Below are 15,002 nucleotides of genomic sequence, written 5' to 3' on the forward strand. Positions count from 1 at the left end.
GTTACACATTGGGAAGGGGGATAAAGTGTATAACAAACCTATGCGTGGTCCATCACATACTAAGAATAGTCCTAAGGGGTTCATACTTCCTTCACCTAGGTCAACGGGATACCAATTCCTCTAGCATGCGATATAACAGACTCATAAACCTACGAACGGTACCCGAAACATCAAACTAGACATAGGCACGATAAACGGGGTCCGTTGGGACACCACGGGGAACGGGGGACGTCAAACGGGGAAGCCGGGGTCCCGGGTGGGACGACTTTCCAGCGGGTAGCCGGTGGGTGGTGGGCCACCCGCCGGCTGCCCGCCGGTTTCTACTGTTCCGGGCAGCGGGTCGCCGGCGGGCAGCTGCCCGCCCGCCGGCCACCCGCTGCCAGGCGGTGGTTTACGGCTATGGGTAGGTGGCGGGTCCCCTACCCCCCATTGACTCTTTTCACACACTTTACGCCCCGGGAACCGTTATGGAACCCGAAACCATGCTTAGACACTTTACAACACAATTAACGACAACCCGTAGACAATTAACGAATCAAATACGAGGAACGAACGGCACATAACCTATCATGCTTTTCTAAGTATAATCAACACCCAAACATGCGATTTCCCCACCCGATAATCCAAGAATAAGATCATACGATACAACCTAGGGTTCTAATCACTTTTATATCAACAAGAATACGGTTCGTCTTCTAATTGCAAGATTCGGTAAGAATAACACATAATCATCAAGATCATCACCCAATTATCAAGAACAACACATAATCATCAGGAACTCCATATAATCATCAAGAATATCATAATTATCAAGAATCTCTCAACATCAAGATTATCAAGATGCCCCATGGGATCATCACATCAATCATCAATAATAATCATCATAACTCATCAATACACAATAATATGGGGAAAATCCTAAGGGGGAATCATAACTATGAAAATAGGTTTTGTTGAGACATGGGTTACCTCTTAGCCTTAATTAGTTCCTTGGCTATGAAGGGTCTTTCTTTAAGCTTTCTTGCTTTCTTGCTTTCTTCTAAGGGAATTCTTGGAGCTCTCCTGGGGAGGTGGGGCGTTTAGGCGTGTGGGAAGTTCTAGGTGTCTCCTAAGTCCCTTATTTATATATTTAGGAGTCCTAATTAGGAACTAATATTATAGGCTTGCTAATTCTATTCCTTTCGGAACTAAGGATTGGGTTTAGGGGTTGGGTTTATATATGAGGGCCCATGGACTTTCCTAATTAATCATTATGATTTATTCCTTCTCTTGGGCTTATTGATTGATTAATTAAATGGTTTTAGGGGCCGTAACACGGAGTGTTACATCGCGATCCTCTTCCGACTGTTGGCTAGAAAGCGTTTCCCCGTTCATAATCACCTTCAGTGGTTGGCCAAAAATTTCTCCATTCAGTTGCCAAAAAATTTCTCCACTGAAGGTGATGAGATACATATCTTTGCTCATTTATATATTTGAGTAAATGGGGATAACATATCAAGTCCGGGTCCAAATGCACTACCTCAGTCTCATCATTCAAATATTGTAGCTTAGGTTTTTTCACAAAATTACCACCATCGTGAATTATTAATTCCACAGAGTTATTCAATAAGCCTACCAACAACTATGTAGGACTACAATTATTATAAACATAAAAGTAAGGACCACAGACCATCCTTTATGACTTTATAGTTTATACATAACAAACTGACAAAAATAAGCTTGCAAAGCACTATGCAAGACCACATTTATACACACATATTCAAAAAAGATAAAGAAATCAGACCCCACTAGTTCATATTATATACACAGTACAAAATTCACTATGTATTATATACATAGTACCAAATTCGAAGCTGAAGGATTATATTTATTGTATTCACAACATACCCCACTTTGGAAAGAAAATATAAAGGATTATATACATTAACATTACATGCAGTTCACAACATATTTATCAACATAATAGTTCACAACATTCGCAGTACCTTATTCATCTACTTCAGCCGCCTCATCTTCAGAATGGGAATTTCGTCGATTTCGCCGATTAAAGAATCAGATTGGGGATTTTTTCGATTTCGCACTGCAATCGTCGAAGAATTCAGATAGTAGTCGTTGGAGTCGGACAATAGGGTTTGGGTAGAATTTGGGGGAGGTCACGACTAACTCAGTTTTATTTTATTTTTTTATTTAATTAAGCTTATATGGATTCCACGTCACTAATAAATAAGGCCAAATCAGATGCAAACCGGTGCCATGTCATACTCATTACCGAATGACCTACAAAAAGTGCTAGGTGGAAAAAAAATACTTTATAGCTTGAAATAACACTTATTGAAGTTCATGGTGCGGCATGAATAATCAGGAATGGTTCATGGTGCGGGATGACACTTTAACATTTTTTTAATTAATAAAGCTATGTGGACTCCATCTCATATATTTTATTTTTAATAAAGCTGACATGGACACCAAATCAGCCGAAAACCAGCGCCATGTCATCAGGTAACTTGGAAAATCTATTAAAAGTTCTAGGCAAAAAAAAAATAATAATAATGATTTGTAGATCTAAATAAACGTTTAGAAAAATTAGGGTGCTGCATGAATAATCGGAAATGGTTCGCGAAATGACACTTTAATCTAAAATATTTTGTATTATGTAGCAATTCAAAAGCTAAAACTAAAAATAAAGAAAAAAAAAATCTTTAAGGGGGGCGTCCGGTTCAGGTTATATAAGATAACTAAGGTTATATTTGTTTGGTAATATAAGATTCTCATGTTTGGTTCAAGTTATGTAACTTTCCTAGGGAATGTCAGATAACCTCCGCATTAAGTTTTTAACTATTGAAAGGGAATGTGAGATACCCTCCAATTTCTTATGTAATCTCACATTCCCTTATCTTATTACTAATGTTGGGCTTGTATTTTTTAATCAATTTATTTTATTATCGTTGTCTTATTTACATATTTTAGTTATCGTTGTCTTATTTACATATCTTAGTTTTAAATCAAACACAGTAATCTAACATTTGTAGTAATCTAACATTTGTAGTAATCTAACATTTCCAGCAATCTAACATTTCTTAAGGTAATCTAAATTCCGTGAACCAAATGTCCCCTTACATCAATATATCAATACACCTCCCACATTAAAATTTAAAAATTCGAAAACATTGATATCATTAGACCGACGTCGAAGGCTCCTTTGGAACAAGCGATTATCTCTCTGGAAAGTGGAAGCGAATCGATGGCGAAGCGTGATGTGAGGGGTGGAAGAAGGGACGAGTCGGCGTCGCTCTTGACTCGGGCGGTGAACAAAGTATTTGCATTCGTCCGTTTCGCCGAGTTCGAGATCCTTTTCGTCCTCTTCTTCGTCATCGCCTATATAATATTCAAGGATCTGGTGAGATCTAATTTCGATTATATTTCGGGATACTTGTTGCATGAATCGTGTTATTACTTCATTTCACATTGATTGTGCAAAATTTGAAATCTAAGCAGTACTCTGAACTTGCTTGATCTGTGAGCTTGATTGATGTAGTGTAAATATGGTATCAATATCTGTACTTATCCTAACCTGTTGTAGGGATTCATCAAGAACTCTATATAGAAAAAGCCTGTTTCTTCTCAATTGTAATAACTGTAGTTTAGGGTTTGAATTGTGCTGTGAAGATTAGGTGATCTTATTCTTCTCAATTGCAATAATTGAATATTAGGATCATAGGATGTGAACTGTGTTGACAAGAATCTATAGCATGTTTCTTAAACTGTTAAACATGGGGAGAGCACAAAGGAATTTGTCATAAAAATTTCATTTAGAAATCAGAAGGCAGTTATTTATCTGTTGTCAATCTTTTAACCTTGAAAAGGCTTCAAGAGTTCCAGATCCATTCATGCTTGACTGTGTTGTTGTATGGTGCCATTGTCTATTAGAAAAGAACAGTGGTCATGATCTATGGAGTTAATTCCCGCAATAGTCGAGGACTATTGCGATTTTTCAAAATTGATCCTCGTTTTTTAATTTGGACGAAATAGACCCTGACTATCAGATTTGTTCCAACAATGGTCCTTCCGTTAAACATCAGTTTAGTTGGCGTTAAGTAGAGGGGTGCAAGGGTCATTTCATTTATTGCTTTCTTCTTCCTAGGTATGCAAGCTCTTCGCATCACGTGTCCGTTGCGTCGCCTCTAGAAGTGCCTTTCCGGCGAGTATTGGCTCCCACGCCGTCCCACAAATGTTGGTTGAGAATCGCTTTCCGGTTGGCAGCGCCGTCGCTCATCGGCCATTCGAATAACAACAGATCTCCAAAGGAAGCTCTCGCCGCGATAGTATCAATGCATCTATGGACAGTGCCGAGCGTCTCCGCCAACGGCAAGAGCTTCTCGTAGGAGTTGAGTGTTTTGATGGAGTCCTTGATACTGTTGAGGACAATCTGTGAAAAAAACCTCTCCGTCTTCGAGATGAGATTTTCCTCGGAATATTCATCGGTCATCTCCAGATACTCGCCCGTGCACCGGAGCGGAGCCACGTTGGATGCCGACAAGTCAATCTTGACGCCGTAGCAGAACTTGGCAGCGGCCTCGACAGTCTCGTAATCGCCCGGAAAATTAGGGAGCGAGATGTGACATTGCAGCTCCTCCCATCCTCCTCCACACCTTCTTCCTCAACACCTTCTTCTTCTATCTCTCCGTTGCCATCGCCGTCGCCATATGGGTTTTGGACTCTAGCACCACTGGGTTTTGCCTCCTGCTCTGTTATCAATTCATGAAGCTTTCAATTTTTTGACATCAAAGGAAACTGAGCCGACAAAAAACACATAAAGAACTCCATGAGTCTATCTATATATACACTATACTGGAAGTTTCATTGAATCAATGAGGGGAATAACACAAACCTTGTGAAGATGGAAGGTCATGCCATCTGCTTCGATTATCACATCGCTGGGTAACCCAGTAGTGCCAAACTTGAGAAAAAGAAAGCAGAATCAATAGAAAGAAAAATTCAAGGAATGAAGAATACATCTCTGGAGACATATACGGAGAAGAAAACAATAAAGGAAATGACATTTGTACCCCTCCACTCAACGCCAACCAAACTGATGTTTAACGGAAGGACCATTGCTGGAACAAATTTGATAGTCAAGGGTCTATTTCGTCCAAATTAAAAGACGAGGACTAATTTTGGAAAATCGCAATAGTCGGAGGACCATTGCTGGAATTAACTCTGATCTATGAATTCTGCCCTTCAGTCTACACATCAGGCTAGAAATGAACTATTTCTATTACATCTTTGAATTTGGAGGGATTAGTCCGGTTGGTTTTATGACTTTTGGGTAGTTAATAGCGGGCTAATATCACCGTTAAAATAACGAATATATAGGAAAAATATAGAAAGAATATATGGAGAGAATATAGGTATTTTGTATTGATAAATATTGCTTGTGAATAGTGGAAATTGTTTGTCCTTGTCTATTTATACATATTTTGGGTTGAGAGCCCTATAATGAATAGAAATCCTAGACTGCCTATTGGGGTCATTGTTACATTAGGAATAATAAACCCTAATCCTACTGCATTAGGATAATGAGCCCAATCCCTATTACATTATGAATGCTAAGCCAATCCTTATTAAACTCCTATGTTACTCCGTATTGGGTATCCTTCTTGGGCTTCCTTGATCCAGTTACTTTCTTGGGCCGTTCCATATGACCCAGGCCCAGTATGCCATCCATCAAGTCCTTTTCATGATCATTTTCCTGGAAAATCAGTTATGCTAAGCACTTAGTTATTCATCAACGTATAACCCTTCTCTTTAACTCTTTTTTTTGATTTGTCTATAACTTCTCTTCAATTGAAAATTATGTAGCCAATTTAAGAGTAAAACCAGACTAGATATGTGCGATGTTTGCATTTCAGTGTTCTTTTGCACTTCTTAATTACTAAATCCTACTTTCAACAATGGGTGAGTAAGAAGTTCTACTTTGTAGAATTTTGAGCCCACCTCTAGCTCCAAATAGAGATAGAAATAGGTTAGGCCGGACCAAACTTTGGAAAATTAGGCCTGGGCTTACTATGAGAACATGAGGCTTGAGCCTGTATGTAGGCTTTTTTAAGCCCAAGCTTAAGCCTACAATAGGCCTGGCCTGGCTTGAAGCCTTTTTAAAGGCCTATTTAATATGTAGGTCATTAAAGATACTCTCAGTTGTTATACAGTGGACCATGGTCGTCAAATAAAATTGTAGTAAAATTAAAATGATACTTTAGTGTTGTTATAATGAAGCTAGTATGTGTGGAAAATGAAACTAAAAAACAGAGTTCATTCAATAATTATATTGTCAAATGAAACTGTAGTATAATACTATAATTAAAATGATACTTTAGTATTGCTATAATAAAACTAGTGTGTGTGGAAAATGAAACTAAAATTCAGAGCTGTACATTAACATATATTGTCAAATAAACTTGAAGTGTAATTAAAATAATACTTAAGCATTACTATAATTAAACTAGTGTAGATGGAAAATAGAGCTCATGCAATAATGTATATTGTGAAATGAAATGATACTTTAGTATTGCTATAATGAAATTAGTGTGTGCGGAAAATGAAACTAAAAAATAGAGCAATATTGTCAAATGAAATTGAAATGTAATTAAAGCACCTACTTCATGGTCTACACTGCTACATGGGTCATGGTTCATAGTAAAATTTGCCATACTCTATTTTAGGCTTCAAATAGGCTTAGAATCTATTTAAGATCTACACGGTATACACTTTATAAGGCTTACTAATTTGTTAAAAATTTTTTTGAACCTTATATAACAATAATAGACGAACAGTTGCAGTCGTAAGACATAGCAAGTGTGTAGGTAGTGACAATAAGTATCTTTAACCACAATCGAATTTAAGATAAAAACTCAAGATCAACTGTTGATCAATCAAATGTTTCACTCCACTGCTTCCACTACTGCTATGCAATATGCAAGGATGGGTTTGCTACTCCGCTAGGAGGGAAACAAGGAGAGACAAGAAAGCCTGGGAATTGAAAATTGGGGATTTAGGTTTTAGGGTTTAATATATATAGTTGGTTTCGTTTTGTAAATATAAAAATATATTAAGTTAAAGTGAAATATATAATAATGTTTCTCTCTCTCACACACACACACACACACACACACATATATATATATATATATATATATAGGCCAGACCTGTTGGCCTATAGGCTAGGCTTTAAACATATAGACCTAGGCCTATTAGTTAAATAGGCTTAAGCCTGGCCTCTTTATTATATAGGTTAGGCCAAGGTAGGTCCAAACTAGGTCATGTCGTAGGTCCCTTGGTAGGGGGCCTAGCCTATTTGAACCCCTAGCTCCATATAATTTGCATATCTGCCATCAACTTAATTACTTTTGGTAAGGTTAATGTGGGGACCCAATCACTAGGAAATATGTCAAAGTTTACTCAACTGGAATTGTAACTCCCTTTATTTTTCTTTTGCCTTTTTGGATCTCTCGTAATCTCTCTCTTGAATGAAAACCTATCACACAAAGTAGGTTGGAGCTAGGTTGAGGAAATGCTATGGAGATTCATTTATGGAATATATGTTTTGACAATATTGCAAGTAATATATAATTGAAACTGATAAGGGAGCCTGGCTTTAGGAGATGAGGGAAGGCAATCATGATTAGGAGATTAATCTGTGAATTTATTTGATGATTTCTGCATTAGTAGAGCAGTAGAGCTGGAGTTGGGACTTGGGACACAACATGTTCAAAATTTTAGTAATGGCGTTTAGATTGCTAAATCATTCAACTTGGGCATATCTTTTCCGTATACTTGATTCTGATGGAGTAAAGAGGCAGGGAACTGAGTGATGCATTCTGGGGGAAGGGGGTACTGCTGCCGAGGTAGACCAACACAATGAAAGCTAAATTTGGAAAGAAAGAGCAATTGACAGAATCCTATTTTTGACATAATCCTATTTTTTTGTTATAATAGAATAGTTTAGTTAGACTAGAACTCATAGATAGTTAGCTTAGTCTCAGTCAGATTAGAAGTCATTATATTAGCCTATATAAAGGTCATCTTCAATCAATAATAAACAAGCAGAAATTTTTAAAAAAACAGGGAGTTTGGGATCTCAACAAAAAATCCCAATTTTTCTTCTCTATCTTTTTTCTCATTCAGAACTCCTTTGCATGTGACGTGAGCCTGGTTGGTCCATATCAATTGGTTCCGTTGTCGGCATCATGGGTGATGCATCGGGAATGGATGGTGAACAAAGCAACTCAATCGAAGTGTGCTTAGGTGAGGAAGGCAGTGGCAGGGTTCCATGTTCTGTGCTTGGCGAAGTAGGCTGTGCCACCATCGTCTATCGATGAGTCATTCGCAAGGAGCTTTCATGTGGTTGGTTGAACCTGATTTAATGAGGGAGACTGAACAGGGATTGAGGATGATGCCATTGGACGCATTGTATAAGCTGCCCACAGTAAAACCGTAGAAGAAGCCTCAGAACTGCAATCCTGCGAACATAAATTCTTGGCCAAAGGAAAAGTATTCTCATAAAACCGATCATATCGAGCAATAACAATCTTCCCATTATTGAGCTTTAGCCGTTTAGACAATGATACCCTTGAAAGGAATTAGGATATCCTAGAAACACACAAGATGCTGAGCAAACTCCAATTTGTGTTTATCATAAGGCCTCAATAAAGGGAAACAAAAGCACCCAACAACACATAGAAAGCTAAAGTCTAGCGAACTATCGTTTATATGGACTCTTAAAATTAAGAGCAGCGGACAGAAGGCGATTAATTAAATAGATTGCAGTCTCAAAAGCATAGTGCTAGACAGAGCCTTGAGCAAGAAGACTTAGACCAATCTCTACAATAAGACGATGTCGACGTTCGAATTTCCTGTTTTGATCATGTGTGTGAGCACAAGATTGGCGATGTGAAATTCCTAAGGTGGTAACAAGAGTATTGAGTTTACAATACTCCCCACCTAAATCAGACTAGATTGCTTTAATTGGACGTGAAAAGAAACGCTCAACACAAGCACATAACTTGGTAAATATGACATAAATGTCATACTTGGCTTTCATAGGGTAGTACCACAAAATCGAGAAAAATCGCCAACAAAGATGACAAAGTGGCGAAAACCATCACTAGATAAATATGGAGCATGACACCAAATATCTGTGTAGACAAGGTCTAAAACATTATAACTAGACTAACTCTAACTAAGGGAAAGTGAGAAGACTTCCTGAACTGACAAGACCAACAAAGGAATTAACGAAGGACAGTGAGCCTGCAATAGGGCAATCTCGGACAATACGACATATGACTTGTTGATGCGGATGTCCCAAGCAATTGTGCCAAACTTGGGACTACACTTTGGGTGAAAAGAAAGCAATTGGAGACGTAACCGCCATAGTGTATAGACCCCCTGTAGTCCTGTACTTACACCCTTAAGAAGAGTTTTCTTTGTTGTGAAGAAAAAAAAGGTTGAAACTCAAAGAAAACATTATTATCAGTTGCAAAGCGTTGAACAGATAACAAGGTAGTAAGCTAAGGGACGTGTAAGACATTACATACCATCAAACAACGGGAACTTGTTGGAATTGAAGCCAAACCAATATGGGAGATTGTCAAACCTGTACGGTCACCGACGACTCAGTGCCATGATAGTCCTAACATTGGACAACTCGACAATATCAGGTGTAACATGATGTGTCGCACCCGTGTCAGGGAACCAATTTAGAGATAACGGAGAAACAAAATATGCATCCAAACTGGAGGCGACATGCGCCTAAGGCTGTTTGTAACAAGAAATTGTATAATGACCAAAGCTCAAGCAAATCTGATAACACAGTGAAGAGTGTTAGAGTCTTGAGTTTTGTTAGAGATTCTAGTGGGTTAGTTTGTGGCTATCAAACTTTCCTTGTACCTATATATACTGTACAGTCTCAGACTTCATAGAATCATCAGAAATACAGTGAGTGAGTTAAACAGTAAGCTTTTTCCCTCAAACATTAACAAAGAGTTCCAACCTCTTCCACACTGCCCTCTACCACAATGGCCACAATTACCTTGGCCACGAAACCCCCACGGGAATTAGAGCTCCGGCCTCCAAACGGGGCAACCAAGGCGGTAGGAGCATGTGCGTTCACCATAGGAGGAAGAGAGTCATCTGCACATATAAATTGATGTGTAGCCAAAAGATCATAAATTTCATCAATGGTTATCGGAGAACCCTTGTTGGTGAGAAAAGATAATCATGTTGCGATAATCAAGTTGCAGCCCTCGGAAAATACTCTCTCTGTCTCATTTTACCTTTCCTATTTACTATTCATTGTTCAAATCATATCTTTCTTATTTGTTTATTTTCTTTAGTAATTTTTTAATTATTTTTAAAATTGATTTTTTGTGTTTAATACTACTTTTAATGTAGTTTCTAAATATATAAATTTTATATATTTTATATACTAATACTAAACTTAATATTATGAAAAATTGAATTAAAAATAACTTCCCTCGTTAACCGAACTAGACATATAAAATGAGACCAAGGGAGTATACAAGTTCTGGTTGTCCAGGGAGATTGGACGCCCTGCTTGAGGAAGCTCCTCAATCAGAACTCACCATCAACATATCCTAAAAGGCCGTGACGGTGCAGGAAGGGAACCAGTTGAGCCCACCAGAACAAATAATTCTTAGTGGTTAATTTGATTGAGATAAAGTGGTGTGCTTGTTGTAGGGAATTGGTCGGAGCAGTCGAAGATCACTGACAGTCCTACTAGAAGAAGGATCGATTGCAAGGAAGGTTTGCCCACAGGGGTTGCCATGGATCGACAAAATCAAAAACTGATACCAGATGAGTTAGATAGATGAGAGAGAAGTGACAAGAGTTAATGTAGAAGGAATGTGTTCCAATGTTATATATTCCAAGTTGTGCATGCAATATATATATATATATATATATATATAGAGAGAGAGAGAGAGAGAGAGAGTACTAGTCTTGATATAATACAACCACTAGGAATTACTACATAGACATAGACTTCTGGGGAATATTATATACAACCAAACACGAATACTTGTCCCAATATGCCAAAATGGTATCCTCCAGCAAGTTCTAGGACATGCCCCTCATTAGCTAGATGAATATTTCACCAATATCTCGATGCCCCTTCTGAAGGAAGAAGCCCATATTTATAATCTATTAAATAAGTTATCAATCATAGATTACAAACTGATTCATTATTCCGTCCCTGAATTAAAGCTCATCCCGTTCACAAATCGCACCTCTTGATTATTTCCTTCCATTCCCATTTGCTTTGCTTCTGTAATGTTGATCTTTATCTGGAACACCGGGAGTTACTATCTAGTGCTCTTGTCCATGTGGTCCTTGGTGTGTATCAGATTCCCTCAAAGATCATCAATGGCCAGACTGCTCACCAATATATATATATATGCTTCATCTTACCTCTTCATGGGAAATTAACTCAGGCAGCAGTTTTGGTGATTATGAAATAGAGGAAGAATTTTAGTGATCATTTGCTGTGCAAGACTGTGACTTGTTAAGTGGTACTGGTAGTTGTAGTTCATTTTTTATGTGTAATCAAGTAGTTTCTGCCCTCATCTGCAAAGGATACTCCTCTAGTTTGGGATTTCATTTAAGATATGATACATAGCTCCTATTTGGTTTGTTTTGTGCTGGAAGGAAATAGTAGAGCATATTAAGGAAAACGCAAGACAGCTTCAGAACTCTACAGGATCCCATAATCCTATTGGATTTTTGAATCTTGCAAATATTATATCTTTCTTTGTGTATATCTTATTCTTCTTGTTCCTATTAATGTAGGAGTTTCAACTCTTTCTGCCTAAGAAATCAAATCCCTTCAACTTGTAAAAAAAACAGCAATTTTTATTTTTTATTATTTTTTATTATTACTTATAACAATCAAAATCAATTCCCTATAACATGCTGATACTGTTCCCTTTTGTGATTTTATTGTTAATGCAATATTGTTACTCATACATAAATTGTAATATCTAGGGAGGCATAAGCATTCTGTGTTACATTGATCACTCACTGCAAATTATTTATCTCAATATGTTCTCAGACTTCAAGGCCAGAGTATAATCAGATCCTTGTAAAGAAACCTGATTGGTGGCCGAACTAGAATCCAGAGGTGGCTCGGTTGACCAATCTCCTTCTCTAGCAGTATGGATTCTGCAAATCATGTATGATTTGTTACGTGTAAATTTCTAGATGCCAAGGAAAAGATCAGAGTTTCTATATACTCCCATCCGTCTTAATTAGAGTATTCTCTTGATTGTGTGATATGTAAAACATTGGTAAAGAAGCAATTACTTGTGTTAGTTGTGTGGAATCTAAGGGTGTGTTTGGTTCATGGGTTTAGTTATTAGGAATGGGAATCAAAGTCATTGTTATTGATTGGTTGACAGGTTTTTTAAATACTACTATGAAATTTGATTATCCCCTTAATTAGAAAATCCATTCCCTAATAAAATAAAGGTTTTATTATATTATATTCCCTCCTAATTGGTAATTTGATTTTTAAGTTTGAATTAGTGTTTTTAGATTTTTGTTTTTATTTTTTATTTTTATTTTTTTTGTTCATATTGGTGCTTTGGATGTCTTTATATTCGAATAAATTGTCTTGATTTTTTTTTATTTTTTTTCTTGGTATTTTAAAAACCTTTATTTCTATTATAGGATTATACATTACCAAACAATAATATTGGTAATCATTCTAATTTCACTTTAGTATCGAACATATAAAATATTTTTACCAAAATCCATTATCATTGCCAAGTATTTCATTTCTATTCCGATTCTGATTCCCATGTCCGAATTAAACACACCCTAAATGTATCCAGATGGGATGCATACAACACTTCATTAGCAACATTTTGATCATAATATACTAATGTTCATGTATATAATATATACATTCATATTCAGATGATAAAAAATCGTATGTATATAAGTGTACTTTAAGTTGTGTTAGTGCCATACAACAATCATTATTCCATGGCTATGTTAACACATTTGTGTGATTCATAAATAAAAAGTACATTTTTAATATACTAAAAGTTAGTACTGTCATAGTGGCCGAAGCTCGCGGGCTAGTCCGCACCTGCCTGCAATGTGATGGGTTAAGGTCATCGAAAAATAGGCCTGTAAAAATGCGGGCCTAACGGGATGGGGCAGAATTGACCCGTAGCACGCGTGGGTTGTGGGCTGGCCTGTGGGCTAGACCCTATTACAAAAAAAAAAAAAAATTAAATTAAATTAAATATACGTTACACAGCAAGGCAACATATATGTAAACATACAGCTATGTAGACCATGTTCCACACAATAATTTGCCGCCATACAATATAACCATTATTATTAGCCTAGTTTGTTGCATTTACCTATATTTATCATGTGCACTCAAGTATTACATTTTAATTATTTTCTAATGTTTATCCGCAGACCGCAGTCACTATCCGATGGTGTGTAAGTAAATCAACTTTAGTTAATCATAGCTGACTGATTTAAACCAAGAAGGATGGGATTCGAACTCGTGGCCTTGTTATTACAAGTTTGTATCTTTAGCATAGTTGCAGTAGGCGCTAGGCGCTAGTCAGGCGGTAGAGTAGCGCCTAGGCGGGCGTCTAGGCTACTAACTAAAAAATATAAAACAGTGCACGTGTGTGCATGTATATATATATATATATATATATATATATATATATATATATATATATATATATATATATATATATATATATATATATATATATATATATATATATATATATATATATAATGAAAAAATGAGCAAGGTCGAGTCGGCCAAGTTAACTCAGCTAACTCGGCCGAGTTAGGCGCTAGGTGTGCGCCTAGGGGAGAAATCGCTATGGTCTAGGAGTGCCTAGCGCCTAAGCGGACGCCTAGATCGCTTTTTGCAATAGTGATCCTTAGTCATCTTAATTGGTTGGAGTTAGCTTCAGAAATGTATTTTTGTGCATAGTGAACTAACGCTTGTAACATAATGTGCTTGTTTTTATATTATTTATAGTGCGTATATTTTGTGGATGGTACACCTTACTCCAATTGTAAGTCGATTGTTTTGGTGTGCTAATCTTATTAGTGTTGTAAACTGGATAGTGCAATTTCAAACCGATTAATGGCATAAATTTTGGAATTGAAACATTTAACGCTAGGCTGGTGGAAGTTTTCTAATTCCTTTCGCTGCTTCTTTCCCCTAGTTTAGAAGCCTTAAAAAATTCATTATTTGAGCTATAATTCCTTACAACTTGAAATACGTCAACACTTCAATTTCCCTTTTATTCTGATTTATCACATAAGCGGGATAAGAAAGTTATTGGTTGTGAGAAAACACAAGGAAATGTGAATCATAGCCATTCAAGTCTTAGATAAAATTTAGAGAAAATTGTACGGTCTATAAGTTATAAGTAATTGCAGTATTCGTCCCTAAGTTATAATTAATGTTGCCAATTTTTATTTTTTTATTTTTTTTTTCTAACAAAACATTAGGGACAAAATTTGCAACGCCATTTATAGCTTAGGATGAAATTTGCAACCATTTATAGCAAACGTTCAAAAACCTGGAAAAACTTTGGGTTCAAGCGGTGTGGAGTAAGTATATCAGGAATATAATGGGAATTTCTTTACTGCAGGCAGACTTGGAGAAACATCACAAAGGCACGTTCATCAATGATTGAATTGGCCTGCAGGGAGCTTGGTGGAGGGTAGGAGATGGCTACACGCACGCTAGAGTTTTGGTGGGTAGCGATCTCCGATCCCTGGGGAACTCATCATTTCTGCCACATCATATCATATCCTCTGGGAGCTGTGGAAGCACGCATGCAATGATGGCGTCTTCAATCATATATACTTAGCTTGGAGGAAGCCTAGCGATCGAGGTGGTGAGGCATGCGGCAAATTCCATAAAAGAGTACATTGGG

At 37.1% G+C, this 15,002-nt stretch overlaps 1 long non-coding RNA gene across 1 annotated transcript; it reads left to right on the forward strand.

Moving 5' to 3' along the window:
• Nucleotides 1-3,157: 3,157 nt before the first annotated feature.
• On the forward strand, nucleotides 3,158-12,551 carry LOC109157241. The gene is made up of 2 exons (XR_002050196.1): nucleotides 3,158-3,397; nucleotides 12,122-12,551. It is a non-coding gene; the product is annotated as an uncharacterized LOC109157241 (long non-coding RNA).
• The last annotated feature ends 2,451 nt before the right edge of the window (nucleotides 12,552-15,002 follow it).

This window comes from Ipomoea nil, unplaced genomic scaffold, assembly GCF_001879475.1.
Source record: "Ipomoea nil cultivar Tokyo-kokei standard unplaced genomic scaffold, Asagao_1.1 scaffold2779, whole genome shotgun sequence".
Classification (NCBI taxonomy): domain Eukaryota; kingdom Viridiplantae; phylum Streptophyta; class Magnoliopsida; order Solanales; family Convolvulaceae; genus Ipomoea; species Ipomoea nil.